This window comes from Rattus norvegicus, chromosome 13 (genome assembly GCF_021556685.1).
Source record: "Rattus norvegicus strain SHRSP/BbbUtx chromosome 13, alternate assembly SHRSP_T2T, whole genome shotgun sequence".
NCBI lineage: Eukaryota > Metazoa > Chordata > Mammalia > Rodentia > Muridae > Rattus > Rattus norvegicus.
This window is the reverse complement of record NC_141546.1, coordinates 77,091,302-77,106,262: the sequence shown is the minus strand read 5'-3', so window position 1 is coordinate 77,106,262 and position 14,961 is coordinate 77,091,302. Positions and strand designations below refer to the sequence as shown.

Genomic DNA, 14,961 nt, shown 5'->3' with positions numbered 1-14,961 from the left:
TCCTTTTTATAGAAAGCTTTTAGGTAGAGTCAGTCCTATTTTTCAGTGTCTATGTCAACTGTTAATGGCTGTCTTTGTCTCTCTGTGTTTATGGCAGTTTGTTAATATCTACAGGACAACTCAATGTGTCTGAGAGTGATTGCCTTGAATCTATAAGTCAAATTAGTACATGGTGACAGCCAAATACAGTCAAGCCTTTCTTTCTATGAGCAGGAAACCTTAATTTACTTTTCTGTGATTTCCTACTATCAGCTTATTTTCCCCATACACATCTTATGTAAAGTATGTTGATTTTCCTCTTTGATACTTATGTAAACGGTATGATATTTTAGCCTCACTTGGATTATTCATTATTAGTATAAGAAGACATTGACTTTGGTTTGTTGACATTCTTTTTATCTTATAGGTTTGTTTTAATATGAACTAATTTCAGGAATCTATTTTTCATCTTCTTATTCTTTGAGATTTTTTACATAGATAATTTTATCATCTTTGAACAAATCCAGTTTATACAATCCATCTGTCTCTCACATGTATAACATGCACACACTCTTTTTATTATTATTTTGCATCAACTAGAATCTCTAGAATGGTGTTGAATAGGAGCTGTGAGACTGGACATCCTTGTTTTGTTTCTAGTCTTAGGAAGAATAATCAAGTTTTTTTTTAATCATCAACTATGGTATCAACTAGATGCTTCTATAGTTGTTCACTATTGAGTTTAAGAAGTTTTTTCTATACCTAATTTTCAGAGAGATAATTTTGTACCATTGGTGTTAGATTTTATTAATTGCTTATTCTATAAATGCTGACAAAAGCATACAATAAAGGGGTTCGGTAATTGATTTTTTTGAACTAGCCTTGTTTATCTAGAGTAAATCATGCTTATTTAACTCCCTGACTAGATAGAATACTTCAATGAATGTTGAATGAAATACATTTCTTGTCATACATTGTTATATGTAACTTAGTGATATGTCGTTGGGAATTTTTTTATCCATGTTAACAAATCATACTAGCCTTTAATTTCCATGTCTTCTAATGACTTTATCAGTTTTGTTAGAGTAAAAAGTCTTGTAAGTTGGGAGTGTATCATTGCTCTCTTTTCTGGAAAAGATCATAGAGAACAAGTGCAGTTTCTTCTTTATCTATCAAAACTCACCAAAGAAGCCATGCATGCCTAGTGCTCTATTCTGGAAGGTTATTTACCATTGATTTTATTGAGTAGATATGGGCCTACTCAAATTATTTCTTTTTCCTTATGCAAGGCTTAGTAGATTGTATCTTCCAAAGAACTGTTTAATCCATCTTTAAAAATTCTATTTCTAGGGGTTGGGGATTTAGCTCAGTGGTAAAGCACTTGCCTAGCAAGCGCAAGGCCCTGGGTTCGGTCCCCAGCTCCGGGGGAAAAATATTCCATTTCTAAAGAGTTTATCTATTTTTATACACAATATTTCATGCTTTATACTTAATATATTTCCCTTCCACTAAACTGTTCCTTCGAGTACAGATCATATTTTCAATCTTTACATTCCTGTTATTTAACTCCATTACTAGGATATTTCAATGAATGTTGAATGAAATACATTTCTCTAATACATCAACTGGACATCAGAACTATACCATAAATACCGTAACTGTAAAGTGGACGATATGAGGTTATTATTTGTATCACAAACTTTTAACTTCTAAAAAGCTTTTCTTGTCTTGTTAATTTGGGACAAGCTCTCACTATGTTTTCTGGGCTGACTTCAAACCCACCATCCTCTTCCTGTAGCCTCCCAAGTGTGTATGGGGCCACAGCTGTCCAGAAAACCTTTTACACTTTACAAGGATTTAAGTAATTCCTTCCAACAAGTTAAGTTCTGCACGACATTTCTATCATTTAAGAGTAGGCGAACAGACAACGAACAAGGAAAATCTAATCTTACAGAAGAGTTAGTTTTTAGCCAAAGTGCAGTAATCATAGAATTATAAACATGTGAGTCACCTCTTTCTCAATGTCTAGAAATTATCTGTTGGATGAAACAGAACACACCTGAGCAGACGCATAGACATGATAACCATAGAACCCAAGCTCTACCAGGGTCAACTGATCATTAAAAATTACAAAACAGGAAGTTAGACTTACAATTTAAGTTTCTGCTTAGTCTTTGGCTATGATTAAATATTATGTTCAGGACAAAGAATGAGCTGGAGGGTCTTTTGAGTCTCTGCTCTGATCTGTGAACTGCTATTGTGCAATTTTGGTACCCCGTGTTCCCAGAGGGTGAGCCACAAGCTGCCCTCTCCAGACACTGTGTTTAGATTACCCGTGAGCCCACAAGTGCTACATCCGCTGAGGCTTGGTGTCACATTTCATGGATGCATTCGGGCCCTTTTGGTCAGAGAAACTGACACATAAACATTGTGCTGACAAGTTCGGGTCGAGGAATGGTTTCTGGTCACCCAAGCAGGTTTTTAAGGAACCGCTGTTAGTGGCGGCAGCAGCAGCAGGTTTTTTATGTGACATCTGGTCCAACTTTTTGCGTATGTTCAATGCTGCGTGAATCTATTTTTGACGTTTGTAGTGATCACAGTAAAGAGCCCAATTTCTTTGTGACTTAGCTTCTTGCGTTACTTCTCATAGAATTAATCATCTTACTTATCTGGATTTCTTTGCTATAGTCTATGAAGTTTGCTTTGGTATAACTATTTTTAGAGTACGTAACAAAAGATCACTGCTATGTGTCTTTAAAATGTCTAATGATGTTCTGAGTAGGTTGCTACTAGAATAAAATGCATGTGATTTTTTTCGTTGTAACTGTATAAGGTACAGTGGGCAGTTCTAATCAAAGTTTGATTGCTGGGTTGTTTATTTATACAGTGTGTGATATCTGCAAGAATAACTTGGGCCTTAAATTCCATAACTATAAAGGGAGTAAAACTGTTACATTTTTCTTTTTATTAATGCTTTAAAAAAAAGCAACTTTTTGTTGGTTCTTTGTGAATTTCACATCTTACACCCTGATCCTACTCATCTCCCCCTCCCCTCATATCCACCCTCCACCCTTGCAACCTCCCTCACAAATGAGAAAAAAAATCTAATCATAGAGGTTGTAGCACAATGCGTCCCACAGTATTCCCTTTTGTCCGTACTTCTTTACTTGCAAAGGCTTATTGCAGCGATTCCTTGGTCTGTTTCAAGGCCTCTGGCTTCTGCTACACTATCAATTCTGAAACCTTACTGGGACACTCTTGGATGTCTTATTGCCCCGTGTTATGGAGATGCTGCAGCCTTGGATCTTTAGAATTGGCCCCTTTGTGTACTCTAACAGTTTGTTGATGGTATAAACATTGGAGTGGATAAGTCAAATCTCTGGCTCTTGGCCTGAGAGGTATCTGAGCTAGTCAGCCTACCAGCTCCCCTGCTGTCACACCCTAGAGGCTGACTCACGGGGCAAACCCTGCAACGAGGGCCAGTTCTACTGTGCTGCCCAGGAGAGGTGCAGGGCCCAGTCTTCTAAGTGTTGCAGGAGGCGAGGGACAGGGCCAGCTCTCCTTGTCTCATGACCTCAGGGCCAGCTCGCTTGCCTGCTATAGGTGGCAAGGGGTACGGATGGAAGTAGATAAGTTATGAGGCCAGCTCTCCCGTGCTTACACGTTCAGGGCTGGATCACCCACATCCCCTGCCACCAGGGTCAGTTCTACTGTGCTGCTCAAGCAAGATGTGGAGCCTGATCTTCTGAGTGCTGCAGCTGGTGAGAGGCAGGAACAGCTCTCTCAGGATGCCTGGGTGAGGGGTTGGGCCAGTTCTGCACAGCCCTCAGATATCAACATGTCCCTGGGTGGTAGCCCAGACCAGGGAAGTCTCTTTGGTCTCTGGGGGGTAACAGACCACTGTTGCTGCAGGGCCACAGACCCAGACGTGGTACCAGGTAGAAGCACAGGCCAGGACCCCATCATGGTCATCACTCACTACTCACATCAGGCAGTTCGTCATTACCCTCGAGTCTCCAGTTCTACCTCTCTTCATTGTGCCCACATTCTTCTGTTGCTCCTTATCTTCATTTCTCCATTGCTCACGTGTTCCTCTTAGTGGCACCTCGGGTATCTGAGTGTCTGGGGTCTCAGGAGTGCTATGCTTTACCTGTGCATTATTGAGCCAGGCAGGTAGGTCCCTGTCCAGGCCCCCTTGCGCCAGACTGGTGGTTGTCTTAGCCTCATGTTTTCCAGGGAATGTTGGGCTGCTAATCATTCAGGTAGTCCTAGGTCGGAACACTGAGCATAGACGTAGCCTCTCTGTCTTAGGGTTTTACTGTTGTGAGCAGACACTGCGACCAAGGCAACTCTTATAAGGACATTTAAATGGGGCTGGCTTAGAGGTTCAGAGGTTCAGTCCATTATCATCAAGGTGGGAGCATGGCAGCATCCAGACAGGCGTGGTGCAGGAGGAGTTGAGAGTTCTACGTCTTCATCTGAAGGCTGTTAGCAGATTACTGGCCTCTAGGCAGCTAGGATAAGGGTCTTAAAGCCCAGGCCCACAGTGACACACCTACTTCAACAAGGCCGAATGTACTCCAACAGGGTCATACCTCCTAATAGTGCCACTCCCTGGGACAAGCATATTCAAACCATCATACTCTCCCTCTCTGCCACCTACTGAGGCACATGTGACATAGCAGTCACACTTGTAAGGTCTCTAGGGACAGGTGTATGTTAACGTACTTTAATGGACATAAAATTCATTGATCTGGGTCAAGATGTCTTGCAACGGGCCTTTTGTTATTGTTAAATACATTTGCAATAAGGTTAAGTAAATTCGACATGAGGCAATATCAAAATTAGCAAAGTTGTGGTTTGCCCCTTAAGTGCTGAAGGCTCCTGGCTTTAACATCCATCCACTCTTATGATAGGAACCTTTGAATCTTTCTTAGTTCTCTGTCAACTGGGAAATTGAACACACCAGTCCCATATGGTTGGCTCATGAGATATTTGAAGTTTCACTGTTGTAAAAAGACATTAGCAGTGTGCAACATCTCCCAACACAAGATGCATTCTGACAAGGATCATAGGTATCGCGCTTTTCTCAGTGCGATTGAGTCCTGTTGAAAAAACATTAGAACACAATGACTTTGGTGAACTTATTCTGAACTTCAAATCTGATATGTAGGAACTTCTTGTTTTATTGTTTCCTCTAGAGGTGCCAAGAGAATGCACCCAATTGTCTCTACAGTAGATGTAAGCAACTGACACCGACGTTCTAGAATGGTTGTGGAGATGAACCTGTCACGTCCCCCTGCATGTTAGATTTGAATTCTGTTTATTCCAATATAACTGAATTTATATTCCTCTCTTAGGCACTACTGGGGTAGCTTGCAGGCTTCTATAACCCAGACTGTCCAGAACTCATCAGAGTTTAAGTATGTGGTTGTCACCATTATCTACACGCCCTACATGCCATGTATATAGTCTATCTTCAGTCAATGGCCGTAACAGCTATACAACAGACTTGCAGATAGCATGTTGCATACCATACCTGCAATCTCTGCACTCTCGAGTGAGATGGAGGAAGCCTGGTTAGTTATGAGTATGAGCATGAAGACAGTCTGAGACGCCATCTAAAATGGAAAAGAAACACAGCTCAACTTGGTTACAAAAGTATTTCTCTTTGATGTAACCATTGTGGTCCAATGTGGAGAGGCATTTTATGTGCTCTGCCTTTTTTTATTGTATAAAAATCTGAAAGGGTATCTATTAAAAATTAATATAATTTCCTGCTTTCTGTGGGATGTGATTAGGAAGAGGTCCTTTATTTTCCTCTTTATCACAAACATATGCCAGTGAAGACTTCAATCACTAGGCCAGGCTGGTGACACCGCTACCTTGACATGCTCTCAGGTGGCTCCAGTTTTATCTACCCATTCTGCACCATCTATAGAAATGTTTCCCAGTGAGAATGCAACCAATGAATGCGTCAGCAGTCTTCCTATGGGCCTCACATGCAAGTCCCAGAAATGGTCAGGCTGATTTCTAAAGGAATGTCGCCTACACTCTGACACTGTTCACCTGAAGCATCTCCTTTGGTGCTTTGTTCTGCCTCCTCGTGTTTACCAGCTGAATTTGTCTGTCTCCCCTGTGTCCCTCCTTATCATTATTCACGTCTTGATTAGTTCATTATGCACTGTAAGTGAGGACTGACACTCATCTCCAAGTGCCTTCCGTGCTGCCAGGTGCTGAGGATGCATAGAGAGCAGGGACCTCATCACTCTGGCTACATGCTTGGGTTTTTAAAAAATATATCTTTTGTCTTCTAAGATTTATTTATTTAATGTGTATGAATACACTGTTGCCGTCTTCAGACACACTAAAAGAGGGCGTCAAATCCCATAAAGATGGATAAGCCACATTTGGTTGCAGGGAATTGAGCTCAGGACCTTTGGAAGATCAACCAGTGCTCTTAACCACTGAGCCATTTCTCCAGCTCCCACATGCTTGGTTTCATGCTAGTCTCTCTTGAGTCTGTACTGAATTTTCTAGAGAAAGGAGAAGTATTTTACTTAAACGTTTTCTTAGTCAAACTACTCACACTTCAGAAAGCACTGATATGGTATTTCAGGTACCAGATCTGTATATGAAGTTGATTCCATGACCCTGACATGGATAATACAAAAATTAACTTCTGCTCACTATGTATATATTTCCCTTGTAATGCATTAAAATGAATGTTAATAAGTAGGTCAAGGAGTCAATTTATGTAATTCCATACTAACTGAAGATGGTCTTGGATCTGCTACTTTCAAAGCAAACGATTTGATGGGACTTTATCAAATACATTTAAATGTCTAGTTCTTATATAGAAGAAAAGTAGATTTGACTTTCAGATTGTACTGCTTTGTTGTCTATAAATTTGGTAGCTAACTAAGTTATTTTTTCTTTGTTTTTAAGAAAATGTAACAACCTGGACTGTACAAATTGTCTTAGATAGGTTCACTTAATCATCTTCCTTCTTTAAACCAGTATTGAGGCTCTTACTCAGAGATGCACGATTCGGGGTAAGACTTCTCAAATTAAAACTCACCATTATTAGTGTATAATCTATCATTATGTGTGTAGGATCTCAGTGCTGAGTTTGAACATTACATCGGCCGTTCTACAGGCTACACAGAATATATGTGCTTTTTCAAGTGTATCATAAGTAGATGAACTCTGGATTTCCACTTAGTTATATCATGAGATTTCTAAGTGTGGTTTAGGGTTGAAAATGTATTGGGGTCCAACTAACTTACTATTTATTTAGGGAAGAGGTAAATCAAACACAAAAATATTTTATTTGGATTGAGAGCAGCTCCGTGATCTTCAATTTGCAAGTCTTTGTTGAGAAGTCATGAGGCGTGTGGGGAGAAACTGCACTGGAACACGGAGGTTGCCTAAATCGGCTTTCATGCACCATTAACAAGACAATATATTACTGGTGTCAGGCCTCCAGCCTCAGGTAGCTCATTAAACATGAGTCTAAATGCCACTGTTAGGTGACTTTTAGATGAGATTAGCTTTGAATAAACAAACTTGAAGTGTATTCTGTAATGGGGATAGATTTCCATGACTCTTGAAGGGGAGATGGATAGCAACTCTTCCTAGGCTTCCTGGCCTAGTATGCAAATTTTGGATTTTCTTTTTTTTTTTTTTTTTTTTTTTTTTTTTTTGTTTTCCAAGCAGATTTATTTTCTTTTCAGTTTCCTATAAGTTTCAGTCCCTCTTTTGCTTTGGACTTCTTTTTTTTTTTTTTTTTTTTTTTTTTGATTTTTTTTTTGATTTTTTTTTTTTTTTTTATTAACTTGAGTATTTCTTATATACATTTCGAGTGTTATTCCCTTTCCCGGTTTCCGGGCAAACATCCCCCTCCCCCCTCCCCTTCCTTATGGGTGTTCCCCTCCCAACCCTCCCCCCATTGCCGCCCTCCCCCCATAGACTAGTTCACTGGGGGTTCAGTCTTAGCAGGACCCAGGGCTTCCCCTTAAATTTTGGATTTTCTAACCCCAGGATCACATGATCCTATTGTTTAAAATAACTTCTCCCTGTATCCATGTCCTCTTGGCTCTGTCTTTCTGGAAAGTTCTATCTAACACAGCCACCTTACTGCTGCTTATTGTCTTGTGTTCATCCAAGGGACAATATGCTGTATGTGTTGCCTTGCTCCTCAGACTGTCAGGCCTGGGCTGATAGAAACCATGATATGGTCACATTTCAGATCACAGCCCACACTTAAAAGCATCTGCATCAGTGTACAGTTACCTGTTTTTATAACTGTACTTAGAAGTAACGAGGACTTGGATCCACAGGGCAAAGAGAATTATTGAACTGTGTGACCCTAGAAGAGAAGAGTAACTGATGGAAGAAATAACAGAATAGAGAATTGAGAAAAAGGTCCCAGTAGAGGCCATAGCATGCCCTACCCACAAACTGGTACAGCGAAGCCTTAGACTCCAGCACCTCAAGGTATAACCATAGTGATTCAAGAGGTGACAGGTTAAAATGAGGCTATGAGGAGACATGGTCTATCGTCTTCTATTGTTATGGGGAGGGAAAATTTAGACCTAGGGAGAGAAGAGCATTGAGGACTCAATGACAAGGGGACTGCCTTCAGGCCAAGGGAAGGACACCAACGCTGGCGACAACTTGATCTTAGACTTTCAGTTTTCAGAGTTGTCGGAAAATAAAATCCCTGCCTTTGAGGCCACCTAGTCTGGGGTGTTGACTGCAGCCATATGATGTTCATGGGGTAGCACAGGAAATGCTGGAGCCCTCTCAACTTGACAAAGTAGCAGACATCCCCGTTTACCCAGAGCAAGTCAGGGAATCGCAAGAACTGCCTTGCAGGGCTAGAGAGGTGGCTCAGTGATGAAGAGCAGTGTCCCACAGCCAGGAGGGACAAAAATTTGCATCTCAGCATCAATATAACAAGCCAGCACCCTGCAAATGCCTGGAACTCCAGCTCCCAATGGCCTCTTCCAACTTCTGCACATCACAGGCCCACACCCTTACACCTATGCACGTGCACACTCATATACACATATATTCACACACACACACACACACACACACACACACACACACAGAATAGACTAGCTGTCCTCTGACTGTTTTTAAAGGAGGTTTTGGTAACTTTTGCTATTTGTGTTAAAGAAGGGCAGAGACCCTGCTTTATGCTAGTCAACAAATGTAGCTCTGGGCAGCTCGTATCATCTTAGTCAGCTACCTATCGCTACAACAGAATCCTGGGTGACTTATAAATACCAGAGTTGTATTTTAGTTCATAGTTCTAGGGGCTGAGAACTCCAAAGGCATGTTTCTAGAATCTGTGGCTTCTGGGGAGGGACTCACACTGCTTCAACTCCTGGGGAGGTTCCAAGCAGAAAACATGGAGCATGAGGCACATTTTCAATTTGTAACAACCTGCTCTCCAGGAACTAGCCCAGTCCTGAGAGAAACATTCCTAAACATCTCCTAGAGAGCCCAGCTTCTAACACCACTATAGTGTCAATCAAGTTGCAATATGCGTTTCAGGTGGCAAACCATAGTAGACTTCAGGCAACCAGCAAGCCACACAACATTATAGGATCTTTCAAATGGTCTGATGATTATTTTAAAAAATCTTAATGGCTCCCAGGCCTCCTTCTACTTCCTATTGTACCATAATTATAGTTAGATTTAAATAGCAAAAGAGATTTATAGAGGCTGGGGAGATGGCATAGTGGGTAAGTTCTAGCTAAGAGAGTTCAAGGACCAAGATTCAGAACTCCAGTACCCAAGCAAATGCCAAATGGGCAAGCCTGTCAGTCTACCTGTGGTCTTAGTGTTTAGAAGCAGAGACAGGGGATCCCCAAAGCAAACTGACTAGTGAGCCTAGCTGAGTTAGAGAGTACCAGATTCTCTCATTAATATGGTGAGAGAGATTCACAGAGACACACACTGTCACTCTCCGCCTCCCCCACACCTATCCACATGCTTGTCCACACACATGTGAATATACACATGTGGACAAGTGTCCACATAAACACACTTGCAAAAATAAATTTATAAAGTGAATTTGAAAAAGGCTTTACCTAAGGTAAAGGATGGTAAGATATGATCACCCAAAATGTATCAGCTGTTTAATCATTGTTTGTTTGGGGTTTGTCACTTTAAGAATAAGAATTATATGATAATATAATTGTATGGTAATAATACTATATATAACACTACAATATAGTGGTAATTTTCATTGGCAGGGGACACATTCTAAGACTCTCAGTGGAAGCCTGAAATCATACATAGTTTTAAATCCTCCCTGTATTGTGTTTTTATCCTATGCACATATATCTATGATAGTTCATAAAGTAAACACAATTAAAGATTAACAGTAATAATCATAATAATCTGCTATAGCAAAAGATACATGACTGTGGGTTTTCCTCTCTCAGAACTTTCTTTTTATAATTTACTTATCTGTCTCCTCGGGCTGATGTATGGTGCTGTGAAGTCTGCATGACAAGTAGTGTTATGAATGTAACAGGTATAGCCACACAGTGATGGGTGATTACAGAAGGGCCACTGAGTACAAGCACTGTGATACCTCAACAGTTATGTGATGACCAAGATGACTCAGAGTCCATCACTGGTGGGTAGCATATACAGTATGGATACTGTGTACAAAGGATGATTGGCATGTTGGGAAGATGGGATGCAGAAATTCAAAGCATGATCTCATCGTGCTGTTTGAAATGGCATGTAGTTTGAAACTTTTAAATCGATTGTCTCAGGAATTTTCCATTTAATGTTTTTGGACCATAGTTTGTGTCAAATAACCAAAACCATGAAAATGATACTTCAGATGAGGTAGGACTACTTTAGTATAAACTCTCCGCCAAACACAATTACTCGTAATATTTTTTGCTGATGTTAACTGGGAATCTCCCTGACTCAGACTATCTCATTTGGTCCCTGTTATAAAAATGTGAGTTCGGCATGGCAAGCAATTACTCTCATGGTTGCAGATGAGGAGACCGGGGCTCAGGAACATTTGATGACTTTTCTCAGTGTGGAACAATCTAGTCCTTTAGATTCCTAAGTTAATGGGGCTGTTTTCAAACTACTCTTCCTTATAAATGACATTAAATTTTGTGTGTGTGTGTGTGAGAGAGAGAGAGAGACAGAGACAGAGACAGAGAGACAGAGAGACAGAGAGGGACAGAGACGAGACAGAGAGACAGAGAGACAGAGAGGGACAGAGACGAGACAGAGAGACAGAGAGACAGAGAGAGAATGGGAGAGGGCGAGGGAAATGGAGATGGTGACAGAGACAGAGAGACAGAGAAAACATGCTTCTTTTTCTCTTCAGGTCCTAAACAAAGAAATTTGAGAATCAGTGAGATTAGGAGTGTGCTTGTCATTTTTCTCCCCAGTGGGCCACTACGTATCAGCGGGTCAGGAGGTCTTGGGAGTGATGGATGGAGTCAGAAGCACAGCCCTTCCACCTCCAGGTGCCTTGTGTGTGGGAAACAGGAGGAAGTTAAGCTGCAACTTAAGATGCCCTCAGAGCAGAAAGGGAATGTTAAGTCAGTAAGAGAACAAGATGTGGAATACCATATGAGTCCGTCAGAAAGATTTTAAAGGGAATCCAGACATAACGTGAAGCAAAATTACTTGGGGAGAAACCAGTGTCTTTATTTTTTTTCTATACACACAGTGAATTAGAAAGGCAAAATGTGTCTGAAACGAACGTTTTGAGTTTGTGAGAGAAGAAAGCGATTATCCTAAGACCTCAGCACACATTAGCTTATCCTTTAAGACACCAAGTCCATCATTTTCTCTCTGCAGATCTTACTCCTAACCACAGGCACACCCAAAGGGAGGGGAGGGCCTAGAGCTCTGCAGGATAAAGAGGCTCTGGAGCACGTTTACACCCAGTGATTTCCACCATCGCCTTTCCTCAGAGCCCAACTGTGGACAAATTGAAGGTTGCTATTATAAGAATACAGAAAAGAGTGGCCACAGCCATATATTTTATTGTTTCCAAACACTGAAAAAAATGCTATCGTAATTCCTCTAGGGACTTCAGCCTCTGATCTAGGACAAAATCGACTCCTCTGCAAACAAACAAGCAAGCAAATAAACAAACAAATAAACAAAAACCCATTCCCCCCACCAAAGCAAAACCCTGTGGGAAACCAAGGACTATCTCAACTGATGAGGTTTTCAGAACAGGGGTTTGGGGAGACAACCAGGGAGTGGGGGAAACCTTTCAGATTACCGTCACTCCATAGTTACTTGCTTTTTCCATAACCAGGGCAGCTTGGCTGTCTAAGAAACAAAATCCAGCTGAAATTGAACCTTCAAAAGTTTTCCTTCTCTGATGTTTTTTAAGGCCTCAAGCAGGATCCCGGTCACCCTCACATCCCTCCTGGATGTCTGGAAAAAGTCTGATAATCTGGGAGGCAGCCCAAAATATGTGCGTGGCCTTCACCACAGGCCTGAACTCCTTAATGTGTTTTGCAGAAGTGTCTGCCGTGGTGAAATTGATGACTGTCTGAAAGGATTTTTTTCCCTCCTTTTCAAACGAGAGGGGTTGGGAGAGAGGGAGTGGGAGACAGAGGGGGTGGGGGGGAGAGAGAAAGAGAGAGAGAGAGAGAGAGAGAGAGAGAGAGAGAGAGAGCAGCTAGCTGATGCTTTTAAGTTTTATCATACCCTCAACTACTTCCCAAGGGTTAAGTGTGACTGGAAGAGGCTGGCACTCTGATTTTGATATACAGCGTCTAGTTTAAATCATCACTTAAAAAGATATGGGTCATATGAATGTAAAAGGGAAAACAAATGCTTCCACTCACAGTGATTACACATTCAGAACTGTTACCGATTACTAAAAACCAAGTTCTGTGCGGTCCTGCTGCCAAAGAAGCTGACAACAAGCCAAAGAACAAATGTGATACAACGGCTTTTATCAGACCCTGGTGCCGGAAAGCGAAGCCTGGGTAAATCTGTCTTCAGCAGGTGGCATTTACCAGGATGGCGAGGGCATTGAAGGCTTATTGATTTTAAGATCGAGTTGGTCCTTAGTGGATCTACTCACTGTTGTCATTATAGGAGTGAGCCTATAGCTCGTGGGCAGTGACTTATCCAACGCGCATAAATGTGGCAGGGTCAGACTTCCTGGTGAGCTAGAGAGGGTAAGTGCATTGAAGAAGGATCAGCCAAATAGCAGAGTAAGGGACATCAATTATGTGATTTTCAAATTCTCCCTTCCCTAGCAGTTTCCATATCCTTGCTGGAAGTTGGCAAGATGCTTGGTATCTGGTATCAGTGCCATTTCAGCTAGACGGCACATCCAGACCAGCCAGGCTGCTGGAAGACTCTTCCTGCACTGAGTCAGATGAGCTGGCGGTCAGGAATTCTGAAGTTCCTCAATGAAGCTGGCGTGTGTCTCTTGCTGTGGCATGGTCACTGGACACACTTCATGTGATGGGAAATGAAGACTTACCTATCTTCACTCTGCAGCAAAGGGAAGCTGTTCCTCATCTTTGAACCAGGCTCTTCTCCGAAGGGATGTGGTTCATAGTTTATGTGAGTAGATAGTGAATGCCATGGGACAAGGTAAAGGAACAGTTTAAGGACATCAACCCTTTTGCTTTGTGTTGTCTAAAGGGTCTAGAAAGGAGGCAGAGGTGTATCGATGTCCTGGTTTTAGAAGGAGTTCCTTTAACACCGCAAGCTGATTTTCTTTTATTAGCACAGATGCCCTTAAAATCCATGGTCAACATGGGATGGATTCCAGACCAGAAATAAGAAAGTGTGCAGTCTCAGAACGGTGGAAAGAGAACCCACCCTTAACCTCCTTCATGCTTGCCAGTCAGCTGCATACATATTATGCTGCCATCTGAAAGTGGGACAGCCCAGTCTTAGAATAAGCCTTAGAAATCCCATAGTCTGCCATCAACTTTCTCCGAGATGAGGAGATTGAGGACCAGAAGGGAGAGCTAGGTTTTCCAGGGCTAAAGAGCTGTGTAGAGGAAGACAATCTGAATCCCCAAACAGGCTTTGCAGCGGGTCGAGTGTGACCATGCATGTTCTCTCCCTACCCACTGTCCTTTCCACTTACTTTGCCTCCCCAATACAGAAAAGCCACGAGCAAGGCAAGGCAAGGATCTGCTTTTACAGGGAAGCTCTACACACAGACCTCCTAGGTTTTAGGCCAGTGGAGCTAGAAAGCACAGGCCAGCCTTTGCTAAGCCTGCTTCAAAAGCTATCATTCTGTAGAAACAACAACAATTAATCAAAAGGTGTGGTTAAAAGGCAGGCCAGATCACAGCATTCTGAGTTCGAGACCAGCCTGGGTTACATAGTGAGTCAAGGGAAGTGGAATTACCTGCTGCTGGCATTCCCAGACACTTGGACAAAAATGTTAAAAGTACAGAACAATGAAAGGTCATTGTTTAGGAGAGCATGTGGCACCAAAGAATTTAAACATGTGTAGATATTCCCAGCACATTTAATTGAAACAAATCATTAAATAAGCATCCGTGTTCCATCATTGTTGGACAAGAACAGAGTGGATTTTACTGTAAAGTGAATTTAACCTGTTCCCTTGAGTAAGAAGTTTTTCTTTTTGGTGTGTGGTTCTTCCTTGACACTATGCAACTAATGAAAAACCATTCAAAAGCAAAAGCTATTGCATGCTTACTGCATTGCATCCTGGGAATGAGTCTAAATTAAAGACAACACAAAGATTTTTTCCCCTAAATTTCATTAGGTTTTTAAATGTATATCTAAATATAAATTTATAACTAAATATAAAATACGTAGTTTAGAATTTCATGGTAACCTGATATAATCCCTATAGAGAAAAAGTAAGTGTGGAAGGAAATTAAATTGAGAAGTATGTTTTCCTAGCTACTAATGCTCTAATCCAAGAAGACTCTCTCTGTCTTTCTCACATAGAAGAATACA

At 41.4% G+C, this 14,961-nt stretch overlaps 1 protein-coding gene and 2 pseudogenes across 10 annotated transcripts in view; 1 reads left to right on the top strand and 2 right to left on the bottom strand.

Annotated features, from left to right (window-relative positions):
- The window catches only part of Dnm3 (dynamin 3), a 485,732-nt gene that overhangs the window by 303,396 nt on the left and 167,375 nt on the right, over window positions 1-14,961 (top strand).
- Window positions 4,218-4,316, bottom strand: LOC120096419 (small nucleolar RNA SNORA17; annotated as a pseudogene).
- LOC120096413 (small nucleolar RNA SNORA17) lies at window positions 4,621-4,692 on the bottom strand (annotated as a pseudogene).